We start from the raw sequence: 9,899 nt of genomic DNA on the forward strand, positions 1-9,899 counted from the left end.
TAAACAAATTGCATTTCCATATAATGGAATACTATTCTTCAATAAAAAGAATAAATTATTGATATATATAATTATAGTTTGGATCTCTCAAAATAATTATATTAAGTATGTCGACTAAAGAATCACAAGGTTAAAAAATTTGCAAAGGAGAACTTTGTTTCTTCTAAAGGGTTGTATCCTGCAAAGTGGCCATTCGGACAGGCTAGGAAGCACAGTCTCTGACAGAATCTGGAAACAAGCACTTCGAGTGAGCGAAGAATAAGACCGAACTTTATTGTGAATAGGATGACTTTTCATTTTTAAAATTGGGATTTGTAAAGGAAGTTTTAAATTTTGCTGAAGACCATATATTTTTTGTTGTGTTTACATTCATAATGTCTTTATTGAAATAAAACTGTCATAAAATAAAGTAAAAATATGTAAACAATTTGATAAGTTTTGGTACATGTATACACCTATAAAACCACTATTACATGTAGATAATGGACAAATCCATCACAGCCAAAAGTTTTCTTCTGCATATTGTCAGATCTCTGCACATCCCCTTCCCCACTGCTAATCCTCTTCCCCAGGCAATGAGTAACCTGCTTCTGTCAGTTTAGATTAGTTTGCATTTTATGGAATTTTACATAAACAAAATCCCAAAATATCTACTCTTTTGGTGTGGCTTTTTTCACTTGAGACAGAAAAATAAAATCTTAAACCTCCCAATCAACTGAATGAATCCTAATCTCCATCTTGGCCAAGGGGAACCCAGAGAAACAAAAACTGAGTTCCTGGCCATGACAGAATGGGAGGTTGGATACACCTCAGTATGACTCCTCTTTATTAATCTTTAACCAGAGTGCTTTCCTAAGGAGTAAATAGAAACCAGCTCTGAAAAACAAAAAATATAAAGCACATTCCTTTGTCTCCTTATGCCAGTCATCTGAAGCCAACAGCAGATGTGACAGCTCACCAGATTTACAGTGCGTCTCTTCCTAAAAACTGACCATGATCACCAGACTAGTTTGGAGAGGATGCACAGACGGTTTTTGCGTCCTTGGCTTCACCTTTTGATGTCAGTGTGTTGAAAACTCCACTCTTAGATCATGCTCATGCTGCCATTTTTAAATCATTCGACTCATGAAGAGGCACAAAGCTCAATTGCACATGTGCACATTTCTCCTTTTATAATTATGACTCCACTTATGGATTATTAAATATGTATATTCAGCCACCCTATTCACCTCAATCTTCTTTGAAGCCATGTTCCTGTTAACGAAGCAAGTAAAGATTGGGATAATTGGAACCACATACTGATGACCCAGTTGGTCCACTGAATCCAGATTGTGGAGGAAAGTACTCATTTTTTTAAAACTGACTCTAGCGTAAAATTGTAATATTCTCTCTTTTTTGTTTTCATTATCCTCAGAGTTTATTTATACATTTAGCAATTTCCTGAGGTTTGTGTTTTTAATCCTGTGTTTATACCTCTCACAGAGACAGGCTAATATTTAATTCTACTGATAGTCTTAGGGAAAATGGGGTTTGGGGCATGGGGAGCATCAGCTCCCCACTGTAGGGAACTTACCTTAGGCAAGAGAGTTGTTATTAAAGCAAGATATGAGTTTCATCATTCAAGGGAAGCACTACTGCTTCTTCTGGCAAAGCGAGCTTGATGGCCTGGAGGTTCAGGGAGCACTTAGTTACCCAGATCCTCCCACATAATATATTCTTGGAGCCACACTCTTCCAATCATTGAACCAATTTCACTTATGCAATCTGGTGGGACCATCATCTCACCCACTATTTCAAATCAGATACCAGAAGGATCATGAGTATGAATATTTTTACTCAGCTAGAAAAGATCTCTGGTGCTCATAAAATTCCGTATTCTCTACTTTGTAAATTGAACTAATAATTTAATGATCTGTGCTTGTGATTGAACCATTAGTATTATTAGAGGAAATTACGCTAACCTTAGTTATTGAACTTATCATGGTATTTATATTGTTCTAAGGCAATAAACACTCAATTCAGTAAAATATTTATTTTAAATAATTCTTCATTCTAGTCAACTAAAGGTTAACTGAAGATTTTCTTTATTTTATTTATTTATGTATTCATTTATTTATTTGCTTCTCCTCATCACCTTATTTCCCCAGCCCTTCCAACAGTTTTGAGAGATATCTTGAGTGGTTTCTGCTTTCCTAATCATACACTATTGATCCAGTCTACCCCTGTAAACATGGAGGATTTGCCTGGTTTCTCTTTCTGATGAGTCTTTCTTCCTAAACATCCGTGTATAATTTACTTCTGAGATGCCTTAAAAAACAACAATCTGACATGCTATTCCAAGTAAGAAACCAGTGGTTGTAAAATCATGTGTACATAATTTTGCCTAGGAGATTAGAGTTATGTAGAAATATGTACCCCGTCAGGATCTAACCTTATTTGGCTCGAAAGAAATGTATGCCATAGGGCTTAATTATATATATATATATATATATATATATATATATATATTATTTATTTCCAGTTGATTTTTTCCATGTGTTTAAAGTGGAACATGTGCATGAGCAATAAATCGGAACTTAGGTTTTTTAATGATTAAGGTAAAATAGTCCATCCTTGGGAAAAAATGAATTTATTGTAGAAATACCATGATTTTATCACCTTATTTAGAAATACATTTAACATATAGTTTTGAAAATAACAGTAATGGGTAAATTTTAAAAGTGAACACAATATAGAATGTTTTATGCTTATATATTTTGAATAGAATTGCTTATTATCTAGAGGTTTTGTCTTAAGCAGTAGTATAGGCAAGAAATCAAATATTAATGAAATATCAGAAAAAAACAAAATTCCTTCTAAAATAGATACATATCTATTACTCAGTTTTACGACACACTGATCAATATTTTTACTCCTCAAAGGCTTAACATAGTTTATTTAAATTTTGACAGATTAGTTTTATATTATATAAAAGAATTTCGTTATCTTATCCATCAGTGGGCACTCTCAACTTTAACCTAAACACTGGATTGTAGTTTGGGTAGAATACAAGATATTTATTTATAATTTATAGTTGAGTCCTTGTCTATTCACCATCATTACAGTAAAATTTTCTAGTTGACTGCCATTAAATAGGCAAAATAAAACACCTTGGATTTTGAATCTTACTTGTAATTCCATCAAGCATTCTTAATATGAAACCACATTGTTAGCAATTTAAAATCAATGTGCAATAATTTCCAAGAAAACCTATTGTGTTCGGAGAATTTATGTTATAAAATGAGATTCAGTTAACATTTTGTGAAAAAATTTGTAAATGTCAGTGCTTACAAATGATTTGAAGAAGTATAATTTTCTTACTTCAAATTATTTTTTGTTGTTAAAATCTACAGGAGGTAAGTAAAGTACCAGTGAGATTGAGGTAAAATTTAGATAAGCCAACCGATTGTAAACCAAAATTACAATATCTCAATTGAAATAGACCCAAATTTTGAATCGGTATAATACGTAACTTGTTAAAACAAAAAGTAATCACACAGCAAATAAAATGCAAATAGACTTTTATATCATTCTGGTACAACATTCAAAGAATAGACTTGGACCATTTACTTTCTTTTCTCTTTGATATAGTTTGATTTTGAAGATGCAGTATAATAATCACTTAAGAGTGTCATTATTATTATCAAAGACATAAAATGCAGAAGGAACTCCAAATAGTCAATAAATTCATTTTTTCCCAAGGATGGACTATTTTACCTTTATCATTAAAAAACGTAAGTTCAGATTTATTTCTCATGCACATGTTCCACTTTAAACACATGGAAAAATATAGTACTAATATTTAATAAGAATTTCTAGACATTCCTGGGGTGAATGATTTAGAATACATTTACAAGCTGAGTAAACACTGTTTATCATCCATTGACTCAGCGAAGTCTCACCAGTGCCATTTCCAGAGCCTAATTGCTATTAAAAAGATGATACTAGGTCATCAAATCATTTCCAGACAGTATCTCTATCCACTCATTCATATCTGTAATTTTAAGGCATAGTATGAAGGTCATGTAGAAAAGCAAAAATGTTGTCATCGACTATAAAGGTGGTGGTACCATTGAGGTACTTCTGCACAATTGAATGAATCTTCTTTTTTTCCTGTTTCTATTCTGTTAGCATGATGGAAAACCATCACTCTGTACTCACCATAACTGAATGAAATTATATCTTACAAGATGTTTGTTTTAAATCAATGTGTAAATATAACAGACAAAATATAAATTATCATTAGAAGAAATATGGGAGGTTTCATGTAGACAGTAATTATTACATTATTTTAAATAAAATTTCATACTCCTGGATGTCCTAAAGTCATTGTAGAAAGTCGCTCACTTATGACATATCAGTTAAAATTCAACAGTAATTCATAGTAATGATTTTAAATTTAAAATTGCATTTACCCACAGAAACTAGGTTGAAAATTTTGAGAAGATGCTAGGACATTTCAAAAATTATTTTTTGAGCTTTTAATGAACGTGACACATTATACTCTTAAGATCATTTAGCTACAAATTTTCATAATTTAACAATAAAGCTTATTATTTATCATATCAATTTTTAATGAATGCAGATGAAAGTCAAATACACTTTGAGTGAAATCTTAGAAAGGCACAGTACATTGTATAACCTTGGTAGATTCTCGACTAGGGACTTCATAAGCTTATTATGTGAGTGACAAGATGGATCTATATCTACCCAATGGCACTGTTGGGTGCTTATTTGTAAATATCTAGAGCATTGTTCGATGATGCACATATAAAACACCTCAAAATTGTTTGAAGAGATAAAATAATTAAACAAAATGATTTATTATTTAACAAATTTTTTATCAGATTTATGTTAGGTGGTTTACCCCCAAATTTATACAGTTGGCTTCAAAATACATCCTTTAATTTTTATGTAGTGTTTTCATGTGTCCTTATTAAGTCTAATAAGAGACTTAATTCACATGACATTTCCTACAAAATTATTCTCTCTTATTTTTATACTAAAATAATATTTTATACTTTTATACTTATATTTAACATTTGTACTTATTTTTATACTATACCATTGTTTGATTAGGTACTATATCTTCCTGGCTAGGAGCCTTATTTTTAAATGACTCCTCTTTTCTATAATCTCCACATAAAAGTAATTACCAAATCCAGCTTGAATGATATCTGCAACATGTTCCTTGTATTTTCTATCAATTTCTATCCTGGCTTAATTATTATCCACTGGAAAATTTAAATCATCTACCCACCTGTGACCCATACCACAAAATGCATTTTCTCAAAGTTCTGATCACTTTCCAGCTTTAAACATTTTTTCACTCTCCTCTGTAACCTTGTTCCATTTTGTGGGGGGAAAGACTGCACCAAGTTTATACTGTAACTTTGTGTGAAGAAAGAGGAAGAGGAGGAGGAAGAGCAGGAGGAGGAACAGGAGCAGGAGAAAACATTAATTTTTAGGTGGATTGATGATGAAAAAATAATAATAAAAAAAGCTCCTCTTTGGGGAGGACTAATTAGAAAATGAAGCCCCTTCCTCAGGACTGATGTAGCCTCATGCCACCGCTCATTGCTTGACATGGCACACCAACAAGGTGACCCTGTGAAGACTACAGCCTACAGCCTACTTAACTACACACAGTTGCACTAGTTAACATGGGCCCTTTCTATCTCCAGTAACATTCCTGAAGTTTAGTTCTTTTGTTGAGAACATTGTAATAACTACCTCTCCAATTTCCTGCGCTATCATTTTATTACACAGATTTTCTCCCTTCCTTCCTTGGAAATTTCTGATAGTTTGATTATCATCACATAAAACTTCTCATTCAATATTTCTCTTGTCTATTTTCATTTTCTTATCTCTTACTGTATTTTTCTTCCCTTATTCTGTTATCAATTTTAGTGTATCTTCTACTTTCAATTTTTTTTTTTTTTGGTTTTCAAACACATGCATGTCAAGTATTATGTAACGAAGTCCATTGATTACTTTTCCAACTTGCTATCATCAATTCTGAGGCAGTCCTGGTGCCTCTAGCTTGGTTGTGCAGCTTTCAAATTCTATTCAGTAGGAGCTTACAGGGATGTGATGGGCAGCATGTAATGTTTCTTAAGCTTGAAATTACTAGTTTTACATTCCCTGAGTTAAGTTTCTAGAGCATACCTTACAAAGCCCATACCTGTTTTTTAACTACATTGTGTAATAATTTTATAAAAAATGGTTTAATGCTATCATTTTTACTGCTTTTATTATGATGCTTTATACTTCATGGGCTGTGCGAATAAGTAGCCTTTAAACGATGATTTGTTGTTTTCCATAGAAGTGAGCTTATTATTGATTCATGACTTTCCAGGAGAAAGATGAAAATTGATCTGATCTGATTACAACATAACTTGCAAAATCACCAAATAATCTCTTTACATATTAGCACTTTATAAAATCAAATACTTCATTTATGCTTGGGGAGAAGTGGAGGAAGTCCACAAAATTGGTATAGATGACTTTTAAAAGTTCTGATTGAGTCTGGTCAATACAAATCATACTTTTTTTTCCTTTAAGTGTGCTATATTATCTCAAATCATAACAGCATGCATTAGTACAGTAGTTTCTGGCAACTTACATTGATTATATTTGTATTATAGAAACTTTACTACTAATAATAAACATCTTTATAGCTCTTAACATTTTTTGGAGGAGTTTACTGTAATACATATTGTTTTATTATCACATAACATAATCTATAGGTGTTATCATTAATATTACAGAGATATGGAGACTCAAGTTTATACTGTTTAAGCACATAATTGTACAGTACATATCCTATTAGCAGAAGATCCACAAATGAAACATGAAATGTTTTGCTGAAAGTTTATTGTGCTTTCTACTAGAGCAGAAGGCCTTAGATTATTTGACTTGTCTGAAACCATTTATAAACTATCATGCTAGTCATAATAACAGGAAATTCACATTCCTTGGCAATTTTGAAAGAGAGAATGATAACTTCAGATTTGAGACAGTACATATTAAGCAGTCTAATATTTTATAAGTATATATAAAATGGAAATGAAGCTCTAGAAATGATTGGACCTAATGATACAGCTTTTAGGTGATGCTGTAATTAATGGATTATTTCACTCTCAGAGTATCAAAGGCATAGGGAGATGAAAAATAAAGGTTTAGGAATAGGAACACTTACATGAAACAAAATCAGGAAAGAATTTTGGAAAATAGTCATTAGAGTATAAACACAGTCCAGTCTTGGAGGTTTCTTTTTAATGAATTTGGACAACTTGAAAAAACATACACTTGGTAATGTACTAGCGTCTATTTTTAATAGTTAACTGGAAAATTTTAATGAGAATTCAGATATACTGTATTTTACTATGCGAACTAAACTAAGTAAAATCATAAAATATATAAACCTATCTTTTCCTATTATGTATACTGATGTTTAAAATGCTAATTAGTATTCTTCTACAGTGAGAAGACAATTTCATTGCACATGTTACGTTTATTCCTGTGTATGTTGTTTCCTCTATCTACTGATATTTACAGAATTCTTAGGTTTTTTTTTAATATTAACACCTCCTAAATTATGATCTTCCACATGCATAGTCCACATGCATAGAAGCACATATTAATAACTTCTTAATCAACTATCACACATCTACTATTGACTGTACAATAAAATCTAACCCACATGGATATTGACCCATACTGTAAATCACAGTGCATACATTCGTTCATCGGACATAGCACATTTCAGTCAAGAAATCCCTCGTCAACATGTATATCCCCTACCAAATTTTGCTCTCTTAATCTACCAACCTCTGAGAAATCATCATCCCTCTCAGGAGTGGTACCCTCCTGGTTCCAGGCCCATGACACTTGCGGGTGACTATACTGAAACTATACCTGGCATCTGGTTCTTACTTCAGGGCCATAGAATTAAGATCGCCCACACGTTCCCCTTAAATAAGACATTTCCATAGACTAATGACTACCACCCTATTAACCAGTCACAGGAGCACTGTCATGTCATGCATTTGGTACTTTTAACTTTGGGGGATGCTATCACTCACCATCGCGGAAGGCCTGGTCCCTGCCGAATCCGCAGTAGAGGAACTCGGATTTGATTCCTGCCAAATCAATTGTAGAAGCTAACCTTATATTCATATTCCGGGCTGGCATTATAACCAGAAGGTGTTACTTAATTCATGCTTGAAGGACATAACAATTAATAGACACGCAAGCCCCTACCGACGCTCACGCCCGTACCGACGCTCACGCCCGTACCGACGCTCACGCCCGTACCGACGCTCACGCCCGTACCGACGCTCACGCCCGTACCGACGCTCACGCCCGTACCGACGCTCACGCATGCACTCTGAATTTCAAGAACTGTTTCCGATTAAATCTGCAATACCCCCTCCCCGCATCTCTGACTTTACTATCAACCTAGGTAAATGTATCCTTGCCAAACCCCAAAAACAAAAGACTAAAATGCAGCCCAGTCAGAGCCCAGAAATCATATTTTAACTGTGAACGCCTCAACAGCTACCCCTCGATTGATGTAATTTTTCTAAAAAATCTTAACACCCTCCTACTAAATTAATCCTCCACTTTGTATAATAAATATAATAACTAAATTTCTGCCCTAATACTAATATAATACCTTGAGCATATCCCCTGAAAGCGTTGCCCCATATATCATCTCCTAAATCAATCATACTCTGATTATGAGTGATCTTCTCAGCCAAACCTCTGCCAATTCAACTTTAAAGACCCTGAATTTCCAGAACTGTAAACGACTATTTTTATTTATTTATTTCTCATTTTAATATTTACACTTAAGAATTTATGCAGTTAATGTAGCTTAATTATTCAAAGCAAGACACTGAAAATGTCTAGATGGATCCGCACAACCCTATAAACAGACAGGTTTGGTCCTGGCCTTTTTACTAGCTCTCAGTAAGATTACACATGTAAGCATCCCTGCCCCAGTGAAAATGCCCTCTAGGTCACCCGGATCAAAAGGAGCAGGTATCAAGCAAGCATGAATACAGCTCAAAACAACTTTGCTCAACCACACCCCATGGGAAACGGCAGTGATAAATCTTTAGTAATAAACGAAAGTTTAACTAAGCTATACTAATATTTAGGGTAGGTCAATTTCGTGCCAGCCACCGCGACCGTATGATTAACCCGAGCTGACAGAACTCAGCGTAAAGAGTGTTTAAGGTCTACCCTCAATAAAGCTAAACTCCAATTGAGTTGTAAAAAACTACAGCTGAAATAAAATATACTACGAAAGTGGCTTTAATACCCTGAAGACACAATAGCTAAAACCCAAACTGGGATTAGATACCCCGCTATGCTTAGCCCTAAACTCTAATAGTTACATTGAGAAAACCATTCGCCAGAGTACTACAAGCAACAGCTTAAAACTCAAAGGACTTGGCGGTGCTTTATATCCCTCTAGAGGAGCCTGTTCTATAATTGATAAACCCCAATACAACCACCTTGCCACCTCTTGCCCGCAGCCTATATACTGCCATCTTCAGCAAACCCTAAAAAAGTTACAGAGTAAGCACAAGTACACACATAAAAACATTAGGTCAAAGTATAACCTATGAGGTGGCAAGAAATGGGCTACATTTTCTATATCCGGAAAATCTCACAACAACCTTTATGAAATCTAAGGCTCAAGGAGGATTTAGTAGTAAACCAAGAGCAGAGTGCTTGGTTGAATACGGCCATGAAGCATGCACACACCGCTCATCACCCTCCTCAAATATTACTCTAGAAATCACTATTACTAAAAACTTTCTATGCACATATAGAGGAGATAAGTT

General features: G+C 33.9%; 1 long non-coding RNA gene across 1 annotated transcript in view; it reads right to left on the bottom strand.

Annotated features, from left to right (window-relative positions):
* LOC129532888 (uncharacterized) overlaps window positions 1–8,403 on the bottom strand; it is a 305,741-nt gene extending 297,338 nt beyond the window's left edge. Inside the window, exon 1 of the long non-coding RNA XR_008678802.2 lies at window positions 8,127–8,403. This is a non-coding gene — a long non-coding RNA (uncharacterized lncRNA). The remainder of the gene's footprint in view (window positions 1–8,126) is intronic.
* Between the last annotated feature and the right edge of the window lie 1,496 nt (window positions 8,404–9,899).

This window comes from Gorilla gorilla, chromosome 3, assembly GCF_029281585.2.
Source record: "Gorilla gorilla gorilla isolate KB3781 chromosome 3, NHGRI_mGorGor1-v2.1_pri, whole genome shotgun sequence".
In the NCBI taxonomy this organism is placed as follows: domain Eukaryota; kingdom Metazoa; phylum Chordata; class Mammalia; order Primates; family Hominidae; genus Gorilla; species Gorilla gorilla.